At 35.0% G+C, this 12,409-nt stretch overlaps 1 pseudogene; it reads right to left on the minus strand.

Annotated features, from left to right (window-relative positions):
* Positions 1–1,935: 1,935 nt before the first annotated feature.
* LOC149373660 (uncharacterized) lies at positions 1,936–11,485 on the minus strand (annotated as a pseudogene).
* Positions 11,486–12,409: the final 924 nt, after the last annotated feature.

Raw genomic sequence — 12,409 nt, forward strand, 5'->3', positions numbered from 1 at the left:
TTGGATTATCGCTGAAGGGCTTCAACGCAATTTTTTAAAAGATTTTTCTTTTTGCAATTACAACATTTTTGAAGCAAAAAGTTCTCGTGATAAACAGTTTGAGGAGTTGACAAAAATTATGACTAAATTTTGGGAAATAGAAGAAATACCATGTAAAAAAGATATCAAGCGAGCAGAAGAATCGTCAATCGAAAATCATTACATTCAAAATACTACCAGAGATCCCAGCGGGCGATATGTCGTTCGTTTGCCGTTTCGTGTAGATAAAATAGAACTTGGTAATTCAAAAATAACAGCGTTACGCCAATTTTATTCGCTTGAATGACGTTTAATTGTTTTATTATTAATTATTATTATTTAATTTTTTATTATTAATTGATTATATTTTCATTTTCTCACATCAATAACTGTGAGGTAAAGTTCCATGTCATTTTGAAAAAAGTAGTAAAATAGCAATCACAGAAATTGCAATGATATAAGTGTTTTAATGAGGCCAACTGTTATAAGTATAAGATCGTATTTTAAAGTCCAATTTTGTGTGTTAAAGAATGGACTATAAACATATGTCATGTACACACTTTTTTTCAATAATAAACATCCTTTGAAAAAGCCAGCTGTGGGTCTCAAGACCCCCGGCAAAAGTGAAACTTCTAACTCGAATGTTATTAAACTCGATTTATATCGACACAGTCAAGATGAGCAGACAGTCCACCCAACTTTTTTCCAGTGTATCATTCTGATATTCACTAGACGTTCGTTTAATCTACAATTATACTTCCTTGTCTTGTTCAAGGATATCACTATGTGTAGATGTTTAGATATACGAACGCTTGTATATTATGATATCATTAGATCTTTATTAAATCTTAAAGCAGGTACACAGTCAAGGATCAAATGCTATATTACTAACATCACAAATCTAAATGTACTCTTACCGGCTAATGACTACGCCTCAGTCTCATGTTTATATGATATTATGCTTATTTAGAAGGCACTGTTCCATCTTGTAATGGGTCCATAATTAAAGTTGAATAATCTAAGTATAAGCAAGCCCAAATTATTACAAATCAAAGAAAAAAAAAAAAATGTTCTGTTTAGTCTTGGAGCATTATACTGGCACAATCGTTTTCCATGTCCATAATTGGTCTATTATAAAATTTAAAAAACGTCTGAGAGTTTTCTGATCATCCCACAGCATTTTTGATTGCTCTCACTTTTCAATCCCCGGTAATAGACTTTTGACGTTAACCCATGACAAGTTCAATGAGCTGTGAAGCCTTCATCCACGTCTGCTCCCTTTAGGACTGTCTTAATCCAACGAGCTATGGAATCTCTAGGGACTGCTGTATAAGGAGCTTGAAACGATATCAGCAGTTGATTGACAGAGCTTCTGCATTCTGTAGTCCTTTCCAAATACACTTTCAAGGTATGTAAAATGCAAAGAGCCCTATTTTAGAAGAGGATGAAACAGACAAATGGCTGACAGACCCCAGGCCTAGAAGTTTTGCTCAGATCCAGCACCCTGATCTCGACCCGATTACTAAAAAATCTTATATTCTCGATCTTTACCAAGGCCAGTGTGTGAGTTCTGAATGCCGAGCCTAAAGCGAGTAGCATAGTCAGCTTATATGTCAGAGTTGGCAAGGATAACTTCTCCACTGAATTCCATTGCTCCAACTTCCTCAGCAAAATCCCCACATTCCATGTGGACGAGTATCTGGGAGCTGTAGGTCTGTTCCTGCATACTTCTTTAAAAAATCTAGACAAAACTTCCGTGCCCCTTCAACTTTCCGGGTTAATTAGCAGCGATGCTGCTTTATAGGCCGATAATGTCCCGAATGCCACCACTTTCTCGAATTGATTGGTCAGGAAGTCCAGCATCTCGCTAACCTTTGTCTAATATGAATTCAGCTCTCGAACCAAGCGAAAAATTCACTACAAGCGTAGAGCTCCATTGTACTGCTTCCACGTGTCATCCACCAAAGATGCCAGCAGGATTTCTATAGTATCTTTTCCTAAGCCTCTAAATTCGTAGGCTCGCTGGATCCAATCCCTGCCACCAGGATAAAATTTTCCGCCAGTGGGTGCTCCAACTTCCTGCAAGGAGAAAGTAATAATTCAGAAGACGGCTCCAATCGAATAAGTTTGCTGCATAGAAGGCGCTTAAACCGCGTGATCAATATTGTACATGGTAGTTTTAAGGTTATAAGTTATAAATCTATTGGCTTATTAAACTGTAATGCGAACGCGAATGCTGTATGAAAAGGTTAAATCTTTTTTTAAATTTTGTTGGTACTTAGATATCCAGTAGAAAACACAATCGCTTGCGTATTTTGCAGCTTCCAGCATTGATGGAGACAAGTTGCATTATTCAAACTGTCGGGAATTTAACAGCTTTTAAGTTTTAACTGCTTCCTCAACACTAACAGTTACAAAACACCAGGACATTTTTATTTGTTTTTTTTTTAACCCTGTGCTATATCACCATAGTACTAGAGAAGTTTCCTTGCTGCAGTCACACATCTCAAATTTTGCAACTGGTATAATACTTGAATGCAATTATCAGTCAATTTTTCATCGGTGTGTCCATACTCAGTGAAAAGATTTCAGCCAATTTTTACTGGTAAATGTTTAAATATTTACTGAAATAGTAGCTATGAGAAATCGTTGCATGCATAACCTGAATTTAAAAGCTTACTGAAATCCATTCTTTCAAGTGAATTTCAGGTAACGCGAACGAGATCATAAAAGTCAGCTGTTGTCTTGTGCCTCGCCTATTTATTGTATTCTATAAGATTGACTTATGTGAACAAACGGACATGGATCACGTAAAGATCACGTATGAAGAGACTTCGTATCATTTACCACCCAAAGAGAAGAAAATCAGCATACAAACGATCTCAGCATACTGTCCTAATGCTACGGGATTAACTTACGAGGCTAAGGGGATTACTTATGGTGTTGGGAAATTTGGAGATTTTTTTGACTTACCACCAGGGATAGCAGAGTTTAATGTCGTATGCCATACGGAACTGTCTAAGCATTAGTAATTTATGTTCTTAAAAATGTTAAATTTACGCGTTATTTAAACTTCTTTCGTGTTACGTTTTGGGCAATGGCTTTTGTACCGAGGATACATGATGAACTATATCTAACGTGCTATTCCTTTATGTTGCGGACGTTCAGCAGTCACGCTTAGAATGTTTACAATTATAATAATTGATGTCAATTTGTTTTCAGACGTAAATAAATGTAAACATGCACCGGAAATTATGAGTATTATAAAGAAACATATGCAAACAAAGAAGAATGCATCCTTAAAAAAAGTGGTAAATTATTAGTTTGAATGTGTACAAATGTTAACATTTATTACATGTGCTAAGTAAGAATATAAAGATTATTTTACTAAAATTAATTTTAGGATGAAAGTCAAACGAAAGATGTCATTTTTGGTTGGAAACACGAAGGAGTGAACGATAAAAAATATAGACTTATGCCAAACGCAAGGCACAGTAAAATCAAACTACAAGTGGACTTTCATTATATCTACACTGATATTCTGAAAATGTGTGTCAACGAATTACAAAATGAAGACAATATCGGTTACTTTAATGGAAGTAAGAAGTGCTGAGGAAATGACAAGGAACATTTTTTTGACGATTTCACTGATTCGTAAGGGTGCCCTTGCGATTTCTGGAGCTTTTCCCACAAGATTAAGGTATCCAATGGTCAGCTCAGATTGTACTTATTTACATTAAAAAAAATCGGTCATGTACCACAGAAAAATGAATTAGCTTCAATAGCACTGGCAAACTGCAATGTTAACCATCAAGGTTTCAAACACGGTATCCAAATGCAAAATGATGTAGTCGAGAACGGACTGACGGAAAAGAAAATTTAGTGGCCAAAAGCTTATGGGACGGTTTAAATTTGTCTGTTCCAATTGTTCAGAGAGATGATATTAATATTTCTGGTTTTGCAATTGGTGAAGGAGCGTTTGGAAATGTTTATCAGTGTACTTGAAATCACACGGAAGTTGCTGTTGAGGTCATAAGACAGAATTTCCAAGAAAAATATCTGAAACGGGAAGTGTCGACTATGGATCGCATACGACATCCTAATATTGTAACTTTGTTAGCTGTTCATTCAGATGCAACTCATTCTTACTTTATTATGGAAATTTTTGGCAAATGTAATTTAAGAGATGCAATATTTAAAAAGCTATTGAATTTTCCTAAAACTAACAAAGTTCATATGTCAATGCAAATGTGTTCTGCAGTATCGTATCTTCATAAATCCACACCACAGATTTTACATAAGAACATAAAATCAGAAAACGTCCTAGTCAGTGTTGACTATAAGATTAAAGTGTGCAACATGGGCCTCAGCCGGATTGAAGATCCGCCGAAATACTTATTAACAACAGCTGATACGCGACCTCGTGGGACTTTATTATACATGCCACCTGAGTTGAAACTTCATAAACAAAGCGCTACAACACATTCTGATGTATGGTCTTTAGGGTGCGTGATAGTCGAATTATTCACAGGGGACATGATTTGGTCTGACATGCGATTCGAAGTACTTGAAAACATCATGAAAAAGAAATTGGAGCCTGACATGCTTCAAGTACGTTTGCAGTTATGTTTATTTTTACAAATGTGTTTCAAATATCAACCCAGTGATAGAATATCTTCGTGTAAAATGTATAAAAAATTTCAAATTTATCTTGCGCCCTTAAAAGAAAACTGTAGTACTGAGTAATATTATCTTAATTTTTTTATCGTAATTCGTAATTTTTTTTTCATTTTAACGCGTTAACTATAGATAACTAGATATTACGCAATTAACTCCGAAAAAGTGTACTTACACAAATCAAAACTAATTTGGATAAATATTTTTGTAACAAAAAGAAGAAAAAACTATGCACATGTATAACAACGAATTTTAAACGAAATCGAAGGAGAGTGTGGTACATTAGATGTTAAAAGTACCTTGTTTTATTCATAAGTATCAATTTTCTTTAACTTAATTTTTACATCGTTACTTGTACGACGAACATCAACCACTATCGGTGCATTAGGCGGTAATCATATAAAACAGAAAATAATGTAATGTGCTGGTGAATATTTTGTAAAATAAAAATGGTATTTACCTTGTCTGTACCACAAAAAAAAATAAAATTCTGTACTTAATATGTTTATTGCATTTACAGGTCCATACATTAAACATTGTTTATTACAAGCTTGTTTTCTCGCAGAAACGAAATCGTTGTAGACGTGTATGTTACGCGATAATTTTAACAAAATACTTCCTATAGTTATTTATGCTCTTGTTTTACAATCTCTGCTAATTGAAACCGTAAACTTGATCCACATACTTTCTTTTTTGGCGAGCGAACAAACAATTACAGTATTTATTTTATCTCAGAGCTATAGTACAAGGTAAATATGCCGTACTATAATTCTAAAGAAAGGTGAAAAAATAGTTTCAGAGGGGATATGGAAAAAAAAGTTATGTATGCACAGTGCTATCCACATTCCCGTTAATTTGATGTACAATTCAATAGCTTCATCAACATCTTTTGGTACAGTTTCATCTGGAAAAGCTTCGTCAACCAAAGTTTTTAATTCAATATTTACCAACTCTGGTTTTACTGTGAATTTATCACGTAGCTCAAAAATTGTATCTCTATCGATTTGTTTTCGAAAATCATATGTACCCTTCTCTTCTGGTAGATAGAAAAGAATAATTGGCTTTCCACTTACATGGTTTTGTTCCCTTTGTCGTCTGATATGATGCTCGTTCTATAACTGTTGAGTTAAAAATAACTCCTGTTCAATTAAAGTTCCGAAAGAGTATCGTAAACAGTTTTTATAAAATTCTGAGCCATCGAACAAATTGTCTTGTGCCATACATTTGAAAAGTTGAATAAAGAAATCAGCTGAATGTCGTCTCATCTGTCCCCAGTAAGATTCCATGCTCTGATTGTGTACGCTTTTTCCTTTATAATAACTTCTTTCTCCAGATACTGGGTCATCGTGATTTTGGCGTAAACAAACTTGAAGCGTTTTAATAATTGTATTTTTAGTACCTTTATCGGTCCTAACGATTCTTGGTATGCAGTTGTGATGTAACACCGTATTTAAAAAATAATGAGCTGTTACCTGTGGATCATTATTTGTGCTCGCAACATTGAGCCACAAAAGATACCTGGAGTAACCATCGATACATCCATGTATCGCAAATCCAAACGGCTTCAACTTGTCGTAACCGTCTACATGCCAGATGTAATTGGGTCTAGGACTCAAGTACTCCCGGCGACAAAGACGGTTACGCAATCTGTAAGATAAGCCTTCAGGATGGGTGAGTGTCTTTTTTCCAAAAAACTATAACTCCGAACCGGTAATTTTTTAGAATTGTTTAATAAAGATGAAAATTTTATAGAAATGTCAAGTGTCAGAACACTTTATGTAATATAATCTTTATTTTTATATGAATATTTAAAACAACATTGTTCTCATAATATATATTTAATGAATTGTTAAAGTCAAAAAAATTATTATTTAAACAACTATTTTGACAGAAATGCTATAATTTTGAAATTTTTCATTCACAATACTTATTCTTAGAAGGTTTATATTTGAGAAAAAAATTTTTACGGTAAGTGCAATCAATAAAATTCCGTTTTTTTTTCGAAAAAAAAAAAGGAATTTCAAATCTTATAAGTTATAAAAATTTAATTGCACGAACTCACTTTTAAGTAAATTAATTATAAAGAATGGTTCACAATTCAGAATATTAAAAAAAGTGATGATTCAGAACATATCATAAAAAAGAATTTAAAAAATACGAAAGGTCAACATTCCGAATTATTCAAATGGATAACATACAACGTAGGGTTGCACACACTATTTATATGAATCATTATTTGCTAATTTTTTAAGCACTCATTGCTGCTAGGTATATGTATACATTTTTTAAAATTATTTTATTTTATTAATTTCTGATAGGTATATAAAATAATTCATCTTATGAAATAGTAATTTTTTTCATACAGTTCATGGCTACTTTTCTTTGAAATATTATACCTTACTTATCTTTCTCTCGTTGCTTGTATACGATTTTGGAAGTTGATTTAAAAGAGTCCGAAAATTCGATGTTTTCAATGCTTAAAGCCATTTATTTGTAAAGAATAGCTGATTAAAAAATTCTAGAATAATTCACTGCATGTTATCAGCTTATCTGTCTCGTCTGGCAAGGCGGGCGACACAGGTGGTATGAGCAGTTAAGCACAGGGCAAGGTATAGGTGTTAATAACCTAACTACTGCGCAGGCATTAATAACTGCTCACTCGACGGTAATTGAAAAAAAAAAAAAAAAAAACAGACTGGAAAATTTGCGTGCTAAAATATTGTAACATGTTAAGTGACTCTTAACGAATCTATCAATTGATTGGTGTAATTGTACTGTGCAGTTTCATGAGCTAAATTGAAAATAAGTGTTAGCAACACTAGAGAGAAAGCAAAATAAAATGCAACTTGTACTTTTTTTTCAGCATCTCATTGCTCAGCCAAAATAAACATTGTTTAGTATTTACATAGAACGTAAAAATTACTCTCATTTTTTACAATGTCTTTATTCGTCCTTAAATATTCTAAGTATTGCCTAGCTTTTGAGTACTTTCAGCTCTACGTTTATCATTGTTACTTCCAGGACATAATAGTTTCATGAAAAGCTCTACCCATCAGCCCTGCAGCCGATGCGATTCACTGTATATATAGGTATAGGAGTAATTCGCACTTTAACCAAACAATCCGCACTATTCTGTTTAGCTGAGTTTTATGTAATTTAGTAAAAATTTATAATTAACAATTAAATATTATTTGTAGTTTTATTTCAAAATAGGTTTTATCAGATGCTTTTAAAAGACTTAAAAAAAATTTTATTTAAGTAGAGTAACTGGAATATCTCAATAAATTTTATAGTCGCGATTAAATTTATTGCATGAATTCAAACTTTGTCCCACAGCCCTCGCTATTGTGCATGATGACGTCAGAAGTGAAAATACCTCTCTGAGAGTGGTCTAAGCCAGCCGCCACTCTCACCAGGATTAAGGAACATTGTAAATTGTCGAGATTTGATTTTGTTGTTGTCATATTTCATTTTAGTGAACAGTTTTGTTGGCATTTAAAAAGTGCAATATATTTTTTTTTAAAAACCAGCCGCAACTTAGTACAATAGATAGAATATAAAAAGTTGTTGACCCTAAATGCCATTTGCGGCAAGATTAAAACGCATCTTATATCAAAAAATTAATCAAAAAAATACAAAAAATCAAAACTAAGCCACAACTTTTCCCAATTATTTTTTTTTACAATAATTTATTTCAAAATTAAAGTTCCGGCAATTTTTAGATTTAATAAAGGTAAGAAATGACTTTTCCATACCGATCATTTAACGTTAATCTAAGGCTGCAGTCACATGGAGCGCAATAAAGCGTGCAGGATAGAATTGTCCCCATAAGCGGCTGTGTTGAGTCTATAGCGCTGCAGGATAGCCCTATTGCGCAGCGCAATTGACGTAACACAGTCGCTTACGGGCCTGCACCATAATATCTGTAATGTTGGTGGACGACAGCTCTGCGCTTTGACAGTTTTGTGTTTATGTACACCCTTCGAATTTCCTGTGTCGGCAGATATAAAGAAACAATACGTCAGTTTCAGTGCATGTAAGTGTACATCTGTCAAAAGTTGATAGAAGACTCTGAAAATTTTCAGAGCATTAATCTGTAGTGCAGTATAAAGTTATTCTTTCTTGTCTGAAAAAAAGTGGTTGTGCAAAGTGAAAATTTGATTATCCCATGTACTAAACATGGCTCCAAATCATCGGAGAAAGACCCGTGAAAAATTAAGTGCCTCTCAAAGATTTCACAATGGTCGAAGGTATCATGTAAGCCATCGTGGAAAACGGGGGAATGTGTTGTAAGTTTTTCCTTTTATCTTTTACAGTTTAACTTATGTAAGTGTGTCTTGATATTTTAATTTATTTGTTAATGTTTAATTAAAAAAAAAAAAAAAAAAATTTGAAAAATTTTTTATTTGTGAAAGAGATTATCACTCTTCCCATACCTTATCAGAAAGCTAAGACAAGGGTCTGGCCAAACAAGCCTTTCATCAGCGCCAGGGCATCGGCAGGCTTAAATAATTATATGTGTAATATCATGTATCTATTGTATAGTACTACAATAGAGGTTATAGTATGTTTGTGAAGCTAAAACTAGCCTCAAACCTATACAGCCTCACCAATAACCAATCGGGCCTGAGGGGTTAAAACCTGCTTTATCAAGTTCATCATAAATTGCATGACAAATATCTTCCAGCTTACCTTCTGTAATATTTTTTTTTTTCCAAACCAACTCTGTATAAACAACGTTGGATACTACTAACTGATTTTTTGATCCCGTATTCCTTTTGTAACAAAGCACAAATCTGTTTGTTACTCAGATTCATATAAAAATATTCCTTTATAATATCATCCATTCTGCGGAAGAATCGAAATCTATACATGTGTATCTACTGATTATTTACAGTAGACCTTTGATACCGACGATCATTTATTGAACACTGCAATTTATGACAACAACTACAATGAATTTCATTTTTAACACAGCTCTATGCATCTCAAAGAAAAAAAAAAACGTTACCTCGTGAACTTTAAGTGCGTAGAACTAGTCGAGTAGTCTACACATCAACAGAAGATGAACTGTACTCCAAATATCAGTGTACGTGCGGCTGCAATCATTTAGATGAGCCTAGACACCAATACATAGGCAAGGCACAAGACAACAGCTGACTTTTATGATCTCGTTAGCGTTACCTGAAATTCACCTCAAAGAATGGATTTCAGTAAGCTTTTAAATTCAGGTTATGCATGCAATAATTTCTCATAGCTACTATTTTAGTAAATATTTAAACCTTTACCAGTAAAAATTGGCTGAAATCTTTTCACTGAGTATGGACACACAGATGAAAAATCGACCGATTATTTAGCAGGCAGTGGAGAAGCTTGGCACGATGTAACCTGGCTTCATAAATTCTGGAGGCTGTGAAAAAAGCACGAGTATTACAGTAAGTTGAGTGCTGTAGTGTCAGTGATAACTACACCAAAAAACTTCTCACCTACAAAAAGTAGAATCTCGATGCTCGGAGTCGCATTGTCCAAAAATATTTTGGACGACAATATAGCACTGTGCACCACTAGACAACGATAGAGCAGTTGATAAAACTGTCGTAGATTGTTGTCTTACAGACACTGAACTGGATTCATTCATACAGGAAGCTGCAAGAACATGAACGAATTCTACCTTACCGTTAACGTAAACTAAACATCCTCTTACCTTACAATTAAAATATCGTTGGTCAGATCCTGAATAAAAGTAGACTGTCTGTACCAGCAGCGTTGTGACACCGTGGAGTAGAAATAAAAAAATTGCATTCAACCATTATACTAGTTGCAAAATTTGAGATGTGAGACTGCAGCAAGGAAGCTTCTCCAGTACTATGGTGATATAGCACAGGGTAAAAAAAAACAAATAAAAACGTCCTGGTATTTTGTAACTGTTAGTGTTGAGAAAGCAGTTAAAACTTAAAAGCTGTTAAATTCCCGACAGTTTGAATGATGCAACTTGTCTCCATCAATGCTGGAAGCTGCAAAATAGGCAAGCGATTGTGTTTTCTACTGGATATCTAAGTACTAACAAAAATTAAAAAAAGATTTTACCTTTTAATACAGCATTCGCGTTCGCATTACAGTTCAATAAGCCAACATATTTATAACTTATAACCTTAAAACTACTATGTACAATATTAATCACGCGGTAGGGCAGGATCAAGACAAAAAGAAAAGTGCAAAGAAGTATCTCGCCTCGCCTTAAGTCGTCGTCACGAGCCACGCTGAGAAAAGAGAAGTGTACACAAGAACTGCGAGGTGCAGCTATCGCCACGGGTGAACAGTGCGCCATACGGGCTTCCGTACGCTTAAATTCCGGAAACCAGGACTGGGAAGACCACCAGGAAACCACCAGAATACCTCGAGATCTGTTTGCTCTGACTTTTCTCAAGATCTTAGTCACTAGAGCCAACGGTAGAAAAGCCTACCATGATTAGGCACTCCATGGAACTGTAAGGGCGTTAATCACCCATGCTCTCGGATCCCTTTCCAATGAACATCATTTCCAGCATTTAAAATTAACTTGGGATGCAAAAAGGTCGATGGAAGATGTACCGAACGAAATGCAAATTTCTTCGAACGCTACAGGTGAAAGTTCCCATTCAGTCTCCATGTTGCTTAACCTGGAGCACTCCTCTGCTGTGTTGTCCTTCAAAGCCACATACTCTAAAAAGACATAACATCTTCTCATCATGCACCAGAGCCAGAGATCCTTAGCAAGGCTGTGGAGATTCTGATGTCTGGTTTCTCCCATTTTGTTGATATACGCGAGAGCTATGAGATTGTCCACTCTAAATAGAATCTGCTTATCAAATAGACGGCTCGCGAAGCATTGGAGGGCCAAAACCGCTGCTTTGATCTCTAGCCAATTTATATGCTTTTCTCTATCAGCTTCCAACCAAAAGCCATGAGCCTGACGATGACCACAAACGGCTCTTCATCCCAATGAGGAGGCATCCGAGAAGACAACCAGATCGAACCGAAATTCTCTAATGCTGTTGTCAGATTTTAATCTTTGATCTAGCCACCATTGAATCTCCTCCTGGGCGTCCCTTGTCAAAGAGATTCGGAAACTCCTGTTAAAGCCTAGAGACAGTAAGGCGTCCTGTTTAAGGTTCTCTAGAGATTTATAGAATAACCAATCGTACGCTACCGCCGGGCAGGCCGAGACCAGGAAGTCTATTGAACTCATCAGTTGCTCCAAGGAAAGAGACATAGTCTTTAAAATACCCTGAAGGTTATTGGTCAACTTGATCCTCTTATCCTCAGGTAATGGAATTTTCACCCCTCTGTATTTGTGCGCCTCGATCAGTAGTTCCTTTTTAGATAGCCCATAAAAATTGCTAGCCAATTTTGCTTCCCTTTTGAGCTACAGCGTTTTTTCTTATTTTTAAGGGTTAGGTTATCATAGTATACGTATTAAGTACTTATGCACGTTGTTTTACGTACACTAATGCATACATATATACGTATAAAAGGATAAATACGAAAGGAGAACAGTTTTTACTAAGTTTTTTTGAAGACTTGGAAGAAATCAAGCAACGTGTTGTGTTACATTTGATTTTTACCATGCAGCAGTAGGTATAGAGTACTATAGAAAGCAAATTTATATCTCTACTAGCAACCCCCCGTCTCGGCTTCGCCCGAGACTTACTAAATAAAACACCGTAGTGTGTTG

Source organism: Copidosoma floridanum, unplaced genomic scaffold (genome assembly GCF_036245765.1).
Source record: "Copidosoma floridanum isolate Cflo_tuat_1 unplaced genomic scaffold, Cflo_Japanese_pri ptg000029l, whole genome shotgun sequence".
Lineage (NCBI taxonomy): Eukaryota > Metazoa > Arthropoda > Insecta > Hymenoptera > Encyrtidae > Copidosoma > Copidosoma floridanum.